Below are 15,169 nucleotides of genomic sequence, written 5' to 3'. Positions count from 1 at the left end.
TCCTGTTGATGCTCTCTCCTTAAAAGCTCCAGCTCACCACTGCTGCCCTGATGAAAGATCTCTTTATTCCTCATCCTGACCAGCGCACAGCCCTTCAGTCAGATGTTCTGGCTTCCGATCTTCACCTCCACACAGCAGCCAAGTGACTGTTCTAAAACTGCAGCTGAGATTCTCTGTCTTCCCCAAGGCCTCAGTTCAGGATGAAGCCCAGCACCTCTGCAGAGTCTATAGGGCTCTTGGCCGGTGACGCTCACCATTGACACCAGCCCTGTGCTCCAGCCCACGAAGGATAACTTGCTGTGTTTTGGAAGATTCCTGCAAATCTTCATACCTGCCTGTCTGTGTAGTTGTAGTTGTCCTACCCGGAACACCAGCTTGGAAGACGGCCACTCTTATTTCATAAGGATTCAGAAGTTGCCTTCTCCATAAAGCTTGCTATGGCCTCACCAGCAGGGTCGCTCGCTCCATCCTCAGCACTTAAGCAGCATTTATCTCAGTGTGTTCTCTCCATCCACTGATCTGATCTGGTCCATATCTAACCATGGCCAAGTCTGTCCATTTACCCCCTAAATAGCTCTTTAACATCCCTTCAACAGCCTTGATCTTAAGACAAAGACCAAAATCGATAGCCCCTGAAGCCCTATTGATCGCATCCACACCTGCTGTCTGGACTCCAGTCCTGCTGGCCTTCATCACTCCCTGGGTCCCCATGTTTCCTCCTGTTTCAACACTTGCCATTCCCCTGATTGGGATACTAACCCTACGCCTCCCCTTCCAACCTCAGAACATTTAATTCCCACTCATCCTTCACAGCTCAGAGAAAACAGTCTGTTTCATGTAGAAACACTTTCCGATCCCCCTTTTCCACCCAATTTGAGTCAGCTTTTGTGGTTATATACACACAAAACCATGTCCCTTTCCATCAGTACACTTAAGTTAGTGCAATCGTCTTATATATTTGTTAAGGTGAAATTTTGATTAATGTCTTTCTCTTCCATCAGGCTGCAAGCTCCATTGAGAGCAGAGATGGTATTCTTGCTCCACTGTATCCCCAGCTCCTGGCAAGGTACCTGGTTCATCATGACTGCTCATGTTTGTTGAATGAATAAATGAATGGTTTACATCCATGAAACATATTGCTATGACCATAATTCGTTCCTTGAGGGCAGAAGCTATACTTTATTCATATTTGGGTCCCAGCACAGGTGGATCCTCAGAATGCACTTGCTGAAGGAATACTGGGTGAAGATACAGAGAGGCAGATTCTATGCCCCTAACAAGCAGAGAGAGCGGACCAGCAGTTAAGCATCTTCCTTCACTTAACCATGAACTCCCCGTCTCTAGAATCATTCAAGGACAGGACAGATGGACCACGTCAGAAATGGTCTAGAAGCAATTCAACCAATGGACTTGATGATCTCTCAAATCCTTTCCAACCCTCATGTTCTACGGTGCAACTAGAAAGAACTAGAAAGAGGGTAGGTGTAAGGAAGAGAGATCCGCAGAACATGAGTGAAATTGCAACTCCCTCCCTCCCAGAAAAGAGAGTTTCAGGACAAATGGGAAGGGCAGGTTTTCGCCAAGGTTTTCTTAATTGCTGGCAGGTAGCAGATTTGAGAGGCTCTGTTAAAATATGCGTGTGATGGCTGGAAGGGAGATGTCAAAGATTACTGTCTCAACTCCCTGTCTGATGTCTACTCCTTCATTCTTAACCCGGCCCTTATTTCTAGATTTAGATATAGCTCAAAAGAGACTCAGACTTTGAAGACCCAGGCAGAAAATTGTGCTAGTCACATGGAATCATTTTGACTGTTTTCTCAGCTGTTCCCTAAGAAAACAGATTTAACATTTGTCACCTTCATTCCGGAATAAGGAAAGAGATTTCACTTCCTCCTGAAGCAAAAACCACAAGGTGGATTTGGCATTTGTTGAGTGTGGAGTGGGGTTCAGATTAATGGTGTGTTGAAGGTTTCTTTGTTTTTACAATCTTTCTATATTTTCACATTCAAGAAGCGAAATGAATTGCCCACGCCTTTTCATGGGGCTCCCTAATAGAAAGATCCCACCGGGAAACTGTTCTCCTCCATCCCCCTCACCACTTCTCTTTCCATTCTCCCTGTTTCACATCTTTGGCCATAATTAGTCAGTTTCTGGAATATAAGAATGGCTGGGGGATGGAAGGGGAGAGGAAAATAAAAGGATGAAACCAGAATTGAGCAGCACATGATGAAAGGGGGCCCACAGGACTGCCTTTTATTTCTCTGCACGTCTAAATTGACAGTCATAATATTTCCTATGTCAGGTCATATAATCAGATCATCAGTTTTTGAGCATGTATATATGCCATATTCTTTATACATATTAGTTCACTGATTTTCAATTACCTTATAAGTTAAGTGGTATTATTGTTATTTAACAGGTGGAGAATTTTAGTCTTCAGTAAGCTAAATATCTTGCCCAGAGTCACATTAATTAGTAACAGTTAGGGTTGGAGCCAGGATTCAAACCCAGGTTTTCTGCCTCCAAATCCAGGTCTGATACCTATATCCGTACATCTCAGAGAGAGTCAGTGAAATTTTTCATTAACAAAGACCAAGTTAGCTGTCATACTAGATCAACCAGGGGTAGTTTTGCTCCTGAGGGGACATTCAGGAATGTCTTGAGACATTTTTGGCTGTCACAATGGGTAGGTGCTGCTGGCATCTAGTGAACAGAGGCTAGAAATGCTCCCAATGTTTTACAATCCACAGGACAGCCGCCCACCACAAAAAAAATGATCAGGTCTGAAATATTAATAGCACCAAAGCTGAGAAACTCTGTGCTAGATGCTCCCATTATTATGTAAAATGGTTCTCTGCCACCAACTCATGACTTTCTGTGTTAAACAGGGGAACAGTTCGTAACTTCTTGATATACATGTTTAACGATGTCTGGAATTGGCCAAGGTTCTTTTTAAGAATGTTAAAAAAAAAAAAAAAATGAGGAAGAAGTAACAAAAAGAAAGAGAAAAAGAAAATGAACAAGAGAAAGAGAAGGAGACAAGTAACATTAGACACCTACACTGCAGCATTCAACAGCTGGATCACATTACATGGAAATCTGCCGCAGCAACAGCACAACAGGCTGCTTTTGTGTCTTCATGAATAACGCAATGTGCTGGGTAAATGCTTTTCCTCATTTAGAAACAGGTAGTTAATGGGAATTGAAGTGATCAAATGCTGTGTACCCCAAGGTTACTTACATCTCAGGCCTGGGTGGCCCAGAGCTCATAAATAAAGCATTGGAGCATCTTATTTTAGGCCCCAGTCAGATAAGCAAAAGCTTGCATCATGTGAGCTGAGCCCACAGCGCGATATGACACTGAGCCTGCTAATTCCAGGACCTCTTGGAATGTGACATTTCGAGCACAGTACACCAAGTTCATGCCCTGCAGAAGCTCCATGGCCCACCAGGCCTTAACTTTCCATCATCTTCTTGATTCAGCTGCCGCGAGACAGTCTGCCACCGAGCTGGATTTTCAGTGATGCCAAGCTCCTTCCCTACTATGCAGAAGTTAACATGAGGCATATTTGCAACTTATAACTCTGATTTACTCACTTGCTGGGACGAGGACCACAGACGGCTTAACAGCCCGCCAGCTCGCACAGACCATTCCCTCGGAAAAGGTTTGGCCCAACTCATGACACAGCTTGGCAGCTCAAAAAAACAGCTGCCGGACCATGGCGGAATGGGGAGTTGAATATAAGAAAAGAAAAATGTCTATTCTTTCCCTCAAATTTTTACATGTAATTATGTAATCATATCCCTATTCAGATACTTTGACATAAATTGTGCTTAACTGAATTGTTGCTAATTTGTTGTTTTATTATTAGTTCATGGCTTGTTTGTCGACATCTACCCACAAGCCGTGTGCAACACACACACACACACACTCACAGTGACGCTCAGCCATACTATTGTTGTTGCTTTGAAAATAATGAAAATGTTCTCTGTGAATAATTCCTCTATTTGACAGAATCACAAAATTTTTCCAAGAGTGCCTATTCACATGGTATACAAATGGCTGTATGAATAACTCTAATGTGATAATTTGCTGGTGTTACTGTTTCTTTTCTCACAGACTTCCTATAATCTGATCCTATCAATCAAATAATATATTCTCTGCATGAAATAAATTCTCCCTACTATAAAAAACCAGCTCCTGGAATAAATATATTTCCCAGTGATCAGTATTAACACTGTTTCTCATTCAGATCCTGGCCCCAAGAAATTATCTTCAATATATGTTTGTACACTTGAATCTGGGGTAAGATACATGCTCTGAATTTCCTACAAGGTTGTATAATTAGTCATTGACTAAAAGCCACCACCCAACTACCATGAAACCATCTTCTGGGAGAAGGGACACTTCCGTCCAGCACACATCACCTCTCCCATTCCACTTGGAATCTGTCTAGGTACCAACTTCTCTGCCTCTAACACTGTTTCTCAAAGTGTGGGCCTCAGAACACCTGCCTGTTTGAAGTAAAGACTGTTATCAGCTTTTTAGGGTGCGTTTTAGAAACGGTGATTCCTAGATGTCATGCCAAACCGATTAGATCTGACCCTCTAGGGGAATCTGGATTTTCAACAATATGTGCAGGTGAAATTGGCTTTCTGCTTTGAGTCTTGAGGAATATGGACTGAGGGGTAGAGGAGAGAAAGCAAAAGCATATTACTAAACAATTTTCCCTGGAACAAGGGATGCAAATGAGATTGTGGAAAATGTGCTCATTAACTCACTGCATTTGAAGTAAACGAATGTCAAAGATTTCATAGTAAAAATCATCAGTTGGCTAATGCCCTACATCCTCTCAACCTATCAAAAAAAAAAAAAAAAATCTGGTCTTCAGAAAGATAACCCTGAGGTTCCACAAGAAGAAAGAGGCATGAAAACAGAGATATAAACACTTTTCCATGATATCCTTTAGAATGAATTTTCAACTGCAAAGGTTTAAAAAAAAGTTTTCCTAGCTAAAACTCCACTTACCCCCCAAGGCTTCTAGTTCTAGTTCTATATTTTGCCAGATAATCAATCATCTCTTTGGTTTTCTATCCCAGCTCATCATCATTGTGATGACAGAGTAAAGTGACTTTAATTCAAAGTTCCAGAAGAGGCTCAAAAGTAAGACAATAACCTAATTTACACCAAAGAGATCAGCTCTACCTTCGGAATTAGACCTGCACCCACACAGCACACCCAGGGGTTGCTGACTTCAAACACCTTTGTTAACTTTATTCCACGTAGTTGCTGAGACTGGCTGAGTAAGTGTATGCAAAGTGTTCACGTAGCAACAGTGCAATCACTGCAATCATTATTAATATCACTTATTAATATTGTGCTGTGGTCCTGTGAGTGGAGTCACAGGGCCTGTTTCACCCACCAGCCCACAAATGAAGGTATCTGAGGATACAAACTGGCATTCAACCATTCTCATCAACTCAAAAGTACACACTTGGGGGGAAGAACTGTGTTTTCTGTTTCTCTGTCCCCCTAAATCACCTAAAAACTAGTTGGGCATATAGCTGCCCCTGAAAGATACATGTGTCATGATAAGAACCATCGCATGAGGATTGTCATCCAACCTTGGTCTGTGGTTACAAAGACCAAATAAAGCATATTTTGAACCTTCTGCTTCCAACACAGGGACCTGGATTTCTTCCCCAAAAGACTCAGAGATAAGATGGCAGCCTCACTACACCTGGGCAGAAAGTATATCACGGGCAAGCTCCTTGCAAATTCAGATCCTTTTACTCCAGAAGAACAGAAAAGGAAAGTGTCCTACCCTCTCCCAGGAACCATGACACCTCTGCCTGGATCCCAGCTGTATTCGAGATTTACTGTGTGGCCTTGGGCAGCTCATTTAACCACTCAGTGTCTTAATTTCTTCATCTGGAAAATGAAAATGCTACCTACAGTATAGGCACAGCGTTTCAAGGTTAATGCGTGAGGCTGACATTGAAACACAACCTTGCAGGGCAATGTCTAATTTGGGGGAAGAAGTCAGGCACAGCAGTGCTCTCCTGGTGGTTATAACATATGCAGGATCGCAAAACTGGGCCCTAAGGTTAGCAGCGCACATGACGAGTGCAATAAGCCATTCACAACACACCACCTGGAGTCTTTTATTGTTATTGCCAAGTGCAGTTGATAAGCAAACAAAGCAAAGGGGCGGGAGCCCTTCTTTATCAAATGTGTTGATGCAGATCTGATATTGACAGGCAACGGGCCACTTTTACATTCAGATCAATAAATCCATTTCATAATACAGTACAATCCCAACACTTCGTTCCCAAATCCATCCATCTCGATATTAGAAATCCATCCTGCTTTGCCTGCAGTCTGTCAAATGTCACCACGGAGTGCAGAAGCCACCCTGCCAAGTCTATATCCTGAACTAAATCCCAATGGAAACTTCCCAGATATAAATAACCACTATGAACATACAGGGAAGAAAAATAGCTATGAAGTTTCACTCTTACTTTTTTTTTTTCCTTTTAGCCTGTGACAAGTAAAAAATCATAGAGTTACTCACTCTCCAAAAACAATCTAAAACCAGAAGGTTTAACCAATTCAATGTTCTAGTCACTGTGACAACTATTTTCATCCGTGGAACAGCGTCTGGGGCACGTATACAGGACTAATCCCATGGTGCTTTCACGGGCAGGCCCCACTGGAAACTCTGAGGGAAGCTTCCGTTCCTGGACGCACTGTGGGCAGTGGCATTTGATGACACTCAGAGTCTCATGCCATGAAGACAGATTCTTTATTTACAGTCAGAGAGGGAGAAACCTTCCTTCTATTTGGGAGTTGATTATTGAGATCCTGGGGAGTCAGTTGTGAGGAGAGTCCAGTTTAATAGGGAGTGGGGAAACCCACTCAACGCTTGCAAGGCCCAGGAGAGTAGCATAAAGAAAATAGAAAACTGAGCTTGAAAATCGGAATATCCAGCCTTGAATCGTGCAGAGCTAAGAATGTGTGGTCTTGGTTAAATCATTTGGCCTCCCTGAGCCTCGATCTCCCATTGTCAACAGGTGAAGGGGGCTGTGAGAGAATCAAAGGGTACGAAAGCCCCTGGCACAATGTCTACCACATAGTAAGTGCTCAGTAAATATGTGCTGAAACACAATCTGAAACAAGAAATACTGGATTACTGATATCACTCCTTAACCAATGGGCATAAGCTTAATGTACTGAATGCACACCATATGCCAAGCACTAAATGGTGGGAATAGAGAGGTAAGACGACCAGATTATGATGTTTGTCCTCAGGGTAAGACAGAGAAAGTACACAGGCCTGGATTAGGAGACCAGTCATCTCTAAATATGAGACCCAGATCCAGAGCCTGAGGAGCAGCCATCCTACCCACACCCAGGTTTGGGGGGCTGTGAATTATCCAAAAATGCATTGCCTAAAAATAACTGGTTACACTCTGGTTTCTTGCAACTTACAGACTTAACTCCTGTGCTCATTTGCCCAGGATATGCAAACTCATTTTAATATTAGCCTCACACAGGTTGTTAGGAAGATGACTCTGCTGCAAATATAAACACCTAGGCATGGACTGGTTTAGGATTATCTAAATATCCAACGGAAAGAAAGATTCAGGGGCAGACACAAGTGCCATCATGGAAAGCTGAAGGTAAATTAAAATGCCATATAGAGATAGCACAGGGAGATCAGCTCAGCGCTTTGTGACCACCTAGAGGGGTGGGATAGGGAGGGTGGGAGGGAGACGCAAGAGGGAGGGGCTATGGGGATAGATGTATACCTATAGCTGATTCACTTTGTTAAACAGCAGAAACTCACACAGCATTGTAAAGCAATTATACTCCAATAAAGATGATTTTTTAAAAAGCCATATAGAGGATTCAACTCTTTTTCTATTGAATTGCATTACGCATTTGCATTCTTGGGGCACGGCCTCTTTGAAATGTGTCTCATGCACAATAAAAAGAAGAAGTGGAAGAGGTAGAAAGAGAAGAAAAGAAGAAGGAAGAGGAAGAAGGGGGGCAGTGGAAGAAGAGGAGGAAAAACTAAAAATCTCCCAAACAGCCCAGATCTCAGTCCGGCCACTCCACAGACATTTGGTGGCGGGGGTTGGAGGGGGGGAGCAGATTTTTTCCCCTTCCCAAAGGAGCTGCCAGAAATGGGAGTGAACTCAGCAAGCTACAAGGACTTCCTTCTCCACGCTTCCTTTCCGAGGGTAAAGAGACTTGCTTCTTCCCCAGAACTTAATTGTTGTTGTTTTACACAAGAATGATTTAGAGGCAACAGTCTCCTGTCGTAGCCCCAATCTCCCCTTGCCCCAGAATTTCCCAGGCCAAAATCATCTGGGAACCAGACACAGGATTTTCGTCATATTAGATGTCACCCCTACTATTATTTGTTTCATATGACTCATTTAAATCAAGTTACTTTTAAAAATTTTACTATTGTTGTAGGCAGTAATATCTATAAAACCATGGTTTTTATTGTGCTAGTTATATTTTCCTCATACACATTGAGATAAATCATTATTGTTAAAATAGTATAGCATAGTGGTTAGAAGTACAGATGCTGACTGCATTCAAATCCTGGCTCTGCCACTACTAGTTGTGTGGTCCTGGGCAAGTGACTTGACCTCTCTGTGCCTCAGCTTTATGGTCTGTTAACTAATAATACCTACTTCATAGGTATTATTATTCTATACTATACTATAGTATAGTCTATATAGGTCTAATAGTAGTATACTATACTACTATTCTACTATTCTAGAGTATTCTATACTCTATACTTCATAGAGTCACTCTGAGGATTCAATTAGTTAATATTTGTAAAATACTGGTATTGTCTAGAATCTTCTACATGAAGAACACTATTGGGAACCCTGAAGGCATTCAGGTATACGCCATCTCTTACCTCAGGATTTGCCTATGTTTTTCCTCTTCTTGAGGATATTCTATTGCTTCTTCTCCCCATCCCATCCAAAAGCCAAAAACAAAAGCAGTAGACAACACACCCTCATTCCTGCCTTCTCAAAAGCCTACCTATTTTAAGGTCCATTTTGAATAGACACAATAGTAATTACAAACACTTACTGAGCATCTATTACTTTGCAAGCCCTGTGCTCAGTCCTTTGAACATATCATCTAATTTAATTTTCATTTTTTACCCTATGAGGAGGGCCCAAGCTTAAAGAGCTTAGGTAAGTTTTCCTAAGGTCCTACACCCGGTGAATAGAAGAGTCAGGATTCAAACCCAGGTCCATCTGACTCCACAGCCTACGCTTATCCCATTACGCCATGAGGCTCCACCATGAAGTTCTCTCTTCCAATAACCCACCACAGCGTTCAGACAGACATGAACTTTCTTTCCTCTCCCACTGGACTTAGTAAAGTCCACTTTACAGGATAATTATTTACTTGTTTGTCTTTCCCCCTCTGTTATTCAAGATAATCTTTTCTATTTTAAGCATTTTGGAAAGAAATCATCCTAAAATTTCCCTGAATTTGAAAAAGGGCTACATTATACTGGGCTGAATATAACATTTTCTTGACAACTCCAGTCATCTTCATCAATGACAAGCCCTATGATATCCTATGCTATAGACGTGACTTTAGGGCAATTTTTATCTGTGTGGTACAGGGTGACTGTTAAAAAAAATCAGACTCATGAGCCCCTCCCTGGATCTATTGTATCAAAATCTCTGGGTTAAGGACCAGGAGTCACTCAAGTTTCAGAATCACTGCCTTAGGCTATGTATGGGCATTTGACCCTCCTTTATACCCCTAGACACCAACTGTATCTTAGATCTTGTGTCTGTTTTTCATGGCTTTTCCGACCTCTTCCACCCTGCAAGTTGACAGCTATCGTTTCTCACTGCCAACCAACATTGCAGCATAAATTTTTCCTATTTTATCTTCTAGCTGCCAGTGCTATGGTTTCCAAGCTCTTTCTTTTTACTTTTAGCACACTTTCCTGAAAACTGATTCTTAGGCAGATGCCAGTGTAAAGCACATAATATCAGAGCTATTCTGATGCAACAGGGGTGAGTGGCTTGGATTCCAATGCTGGTCGCACTCCCTTTCCTCTGCCCTCCCCCTTTGCCACCATCCATGGTGGTCCTGGGTCCCTTGCCCAGATTCCCTATGCTTCACAGAAAGTACTTCCAAAACCACTGAAATAATGCAACCTTCTGGGGAATCCTGCCACACACTTATACTGACGGATACCTTATTTTTTATAAATATTCAAGATTATCAGAAAAGGGTTTTTTTCATGAAAGTTTGTCAGTATAATCTAAAGTCAAGTGTGTATTCTTTTTTACTTGAGATCATATCACCAAATTTATAAATAGCCTCTATATTACATTTACAAAGTCACCCCTTACAGTGAATATTCTTAACGTGGGAAACGATGATCGCATTGTATTAGTATTTGGACTATCGTCTACTTTTGAAAGGCTCTCAGAACAATAATGGTCAAGGAAATTTGCCTTTTCAAGAAAATCTCTCCTCTGTGAAAGAGAACGTAAGAGCATCCAGAAAAACTTTCTAATCTTTTAAAATTTTAGGCATCTTATATTGGCAGTGTCCTAAATAAGTTAGTAGTATAAACAGTCTAAAAATAAGTTTCAAGCAGCAGTTTATAAACTTGAAAAAATATTTAGGCGAAGTTCTCTTATGCTCTTTTTGGATTTTTCTTCCAAAATTTATAATGTTAGATGCAGAATTTAGGAAGCAAATTTAACATTATGTGCATTATAAGCAGGGGCACATGGAGGGTACATGATTCCTCTGGTGAATTAGCATGAGGTTCAAAGACACGTCTAGAGAGAGAGATATTATCACTGTGGCCAAAGTTTGACACTTAATGAATACAGGTAAAAGGTGTACAGAGTGTTCCTTTCACTATTCTTTCAACTTTTCTGTAGCTTTGAAATTTTTCAAAATAAAATTGGGGGGAAATGTTCAAACACACGTACAAATGAAGCACAGTCATCGGGGCCTGGACTAGGGTGGAAATTGAGGCATCTAAGGAAGCACCTGCAGGACTCGGAGGGTGAATGCCTCCTTGGCACTGGTACAACTCCGAGAGTGAGTACCTCCTTCAGTTTTGTACCATAGGTGCTCACTTGTGTCACCCTAGCGTTGGCCCTAGTACTCAACCTTAGCAAATACACCTGCTTTCTCAAACCGACTGTAGTAATCCTAAAGAGAAGCAGCTTACAGTCAATGTTATCCATGCATTGATTCCTTCATTTATTCACCAAGCATGTATCGCACCCCAGCTATATGCTAAGTGACCACTCAGCTAGGAACCTATTCTGTGCTAGTAAACCATTCTGACACTCGAACAAAAGAATCTTAAACCAAATTCCTGCCACTCATTTATTCATCCATGTGTTAGGTGCCAGAGACACTGTGATGACAGATCAGTCCCTACTAAAATGTCTTACTATCTGCCAGACACTGTTTTAATGTTATTATTTTCATCATCATCATCATCTATTGGCATGTCTATTTTCCCAATTCCATGGAACTATTTCAAGGTAGGGAATGAATATTATTCATCTTTGTTTTTTTGACACCCAGGATGGTGATAGATAAAGTATTCAGTAAATATTTCTTGAATGGATGAAACCATAAATCTACTTATTTGTTCTTCCTCAAAGATTTGCCACATTTAGATGACTATGAAACTTCTTCCCAGATTGCCTGACATTGTAATACTAGCTAACATGTACTGGGTGCTTACAACCTGCCTGGTATTTCCTAAGCTCTTTCCATATATTAACTCAATTAAGCCTTGCAACAAGGCTAAGAGTCTCCTTTTACCAATAAGCACACAGGAGAGACTTTGTATGCTTCCAAGGGCCGCACAGCAGGTAAGAGGCTGTACCAGGGTTTGAACCCAGGACCCCAGCTCTGGAGCCTGCCCACTCAGTGACTCTTTTAAGTCATCTCACAATTCTGACCCAAAGAGGTGCTCCCCTACCCCAAACAGCACTCATCTTCAGCTTACTTTTCATCAACTATTTCCTAGGAAGATCTAGAGGGCACCAGGGACCCTTTTAGTGAAATGATCCTCAACTCCCATGGCCAAGTCAGACTTTGGGGGACTTCCTGCTTAATTTCACCTTGTCTAAATATAACCAGCTAAAAATAACCCGAAAGGGAAGTGTCTCAGAACCGCCAGAGGAGCCGCAGTACACTGCAGAGGACGTGATGTGAAAGAATGATCCAGCCTCCCTAAAACACTGAGATGCTTCCCAACCCCAGCCAGTGGCATATTGGGATGAAAAAACAGTCTCCAATTATTGAAATACCACAGTGTATTTAATTATGCAATTGTCTTATTGTATTAACAAGAGCTAAGGCACAAAAGCAATTGCTGAGATTTTTGCAAATTTGGAACTGCAGGATTTAGTCTTCCCCTCAGCTGACTACTTCTCATGAGTCTGTCCATTTTTCTGGGATTATGGAAATGATCTTATTTTTGAACTGCTTCATTCAGAAATCGAAAGTAAATCAGACCCCCATTTTTGCCACTCCTTAAACTATGACCCCGCTACTGACTGAGCATATTTCAAGGGAAAAGATCTGCAAATTCACATCATTTTTGTTTTCACCAATCACTTCAGGCTCTTTCCTCCCTTGAAATTCAAGTAAATATAATGTAAAATATAAATTAAATAGCAGTTATACAAATTACATATTTTCAATGATGCGAATACATTCACAAATACATTCCTATTCATCTGCTTAATAAGGACCTATCCCAAAGGGTTCCTGTATCAGACCGTAAAACCCAGAGTATTTCATCAAAACATCTAATATAGGTATGCTGTGATATTATCATGCACTTCTATTTGCCACCATCACCTCAGCAAATATGAAATATAATCATGCAAAATTAAACATTCCATACATTTTCTATTCATTCTCTAACACTCTCCCTATACTCCAAAATAGGCTATCACACTTTCAAGTTTACAGGGACAAAAGGTAAATCAAATTTCTTGTTTCTGAAAGCATTCCAAGTAATAGGTCTTTTCACTTTAGGCTTTTCATCTAAGTATCACCAGGCTCTTTACACATAAAATATAATTAATCCATACCGTTGGCTACATCCCTATCCAATGGGAATCCTCCTTGCTGATATTCACTCATGGAGAAGCATACCTGCATTTTCTCAAGCTAAATTTGGTCCAGGCTATTAGGAATGATGCTTCATTTACTTGAGCATGACTGGGAGGCATAATCTTATGTAGGAAAACCTGGCCCCTTCTCCCAAATAAGTGATGGCTGAGAACACAAACGCGGGCCCCCAGGTGCCTGGTGTTTGAATCCCAATTTGCAATCATTTAGCTGTGAGATGATGGAGCAAGTCCCCTTTGCTTTCCTGAGCTTCATTTTTTGCAGTAGTAAAATTGGGATAATCACAGTACCTTTCCCATAGCTTTGTCAGGCAGATGAAATGAGCCATTCTATATAAGTCACCTAAAACATAGCCTTGTCCTACCCAGATATGACACCTGATACCTTTCAAAGCCATTTCCCAACGATGACATCACTGGGGTCTCACCGTCTTCCTGGGAAACAGTGGGAGCAGATGCTATGATGCCCATTCTACAGGGGAAGAAAGTGAGTTTCAGGCAGAGCTCCTGGTGGTCAGGACTAGAACCCCTGAACCTAGCCTAGGATTCTTCCACTATTTCTCTTTACATTCAGAACACACTGACTCAGTGTCCCAGACAGATCCCTGCTTATGTTTCTTTGGGGTGGTGGCAGGGCTGGGGAGAGCGTCTTGTTTCAAACCCCTGTTTCTGTTGCCAGGCTTGTCTTGCATAGCAAAAGAGCCCCCGATCGGCAGAAGACACACCAACAAGACTGCCTTAATCATGCTTTCTGCTAACTACGAAATGAAAGTTAATTTCATGCCTTTCATTCACAGACAAAAAGGTTCAGAGCTGTTTAAATTCTCTTCAGCCCAATGACAGTTAGTAAACAGGAGGCTTCGTGTTCTAATGCTTGAAATCACCCTTCTTATCTCAATATATTATTTATGCACTCGGCTTAAAATAAACAGCAACTTGCAAGTAGGTGAGTGGTCTCATCCAGGATGAACCTTTTCTTTTTTTTCACTCTGACAGTTAACTTTAAAACATCAGTAAACAACCTTAATTCACTTCTAACGAATTAGTAGGCGACTGCTGCATATCCAGGAGGCAAACAGATTGTATTATTAACCAGAACAACGTTCTCCCTGTCAGTCATCTGCACCTCACAGAGGGACGTGGGTTTTGCCGTGTCCTTACTCAAACCAATCCATGGGCACATGGGATTCCAGACGATTCCTTTGAGGTCATTCTCTTCCAGACCTCTGATTAGATCTCTTGACTCTGAGATGCAGAATGGGGCCTGCAGAAGGGAGATTCTCAGTGCTGCTTGTTAAGAAAGATGTAGACAATGAGAACCATCCAGAGGGGTAAAGAGTCGGGAAGTCAAAGCAGACAAGCTCTGCTTGTGGAGGAAACTGATGCAGGGGGACCCGATAAGTACCACCAAATACTTGAAAAAGGGTGTCACTTTGGAGGAGGAAGACTGGTTCTTTGTAGGGATGGATAGTAAAATTAGGACCTGAGCGTGGAAGATACACAGAAGGGGGATTTGGGTTCAACTCAAGAAGGAATGCTCTAACAGAAAAGAGTTGCCTCTCGTGGCAGTAGGTCAGCCTCTGGGGGTGCTCGGGCACCCATCAGATGGAATCCTTAGAATTGGCCAAGAAATAGGACTAGAGATGAGACATGCATGGACCCTTCCAGATATAAGATCTTACAGCCTTGGAAATCGCAGGGGGACTCACTAAAATGGGCCTCGCTAAGCAGTCACAACCCTTTTAAAATTTCTCTCTGTTTGGAGTTTTTAAAGGGTGATAGCCACCGTTTAAAAAAATATATACCATGAGTTAAGCTGGGCATGTCTTTGGCCAATCTACAGTTGTTCACATGATACCAGAGCACTGGTTGACCTAACAAGATAAAAATATGTCCCATTCAGCAGGGAAAATCAGTTGAAGCAGCTGCTGTAGGATTATACAGTTTCTGCCTGCTCTTGGGTTTTGTGGCTTGTGGGCCTCGGCCA

At 41.8% G+C, this 15,169-nt stretch overlaps 1 protein-coding gene across 1 annotated transcript in view; it reads right to left on the bottom strand.

Moving 5' to 3' along the window:
* PPARGC1A (PPARG coactivator 1 alpha) overlaps positions 1-15,169 on the bottom strand; it is a 466,423-nt gene that overhangs the window by 448,844 nt on the left and 2,410 nt on the right. The window lies entirely within an intron of this gene.

Source organism: Balaenoptera borealis (assembly GCF_965194805.1).
Source record: "Balaenoptera borealis genome assembly, chromosome: 4".
NCBI classification, from domain to species: domain Eukaryota; kingdom Metazoa; phylum Chordata; class Mammalia; order Artiodactyla; family Balaenopteridae; genus Balaenoptera; species Balaenoptera borealis.
This window is presented reverse-complemented; position numbering and strand designations above follow the sequence as displayed.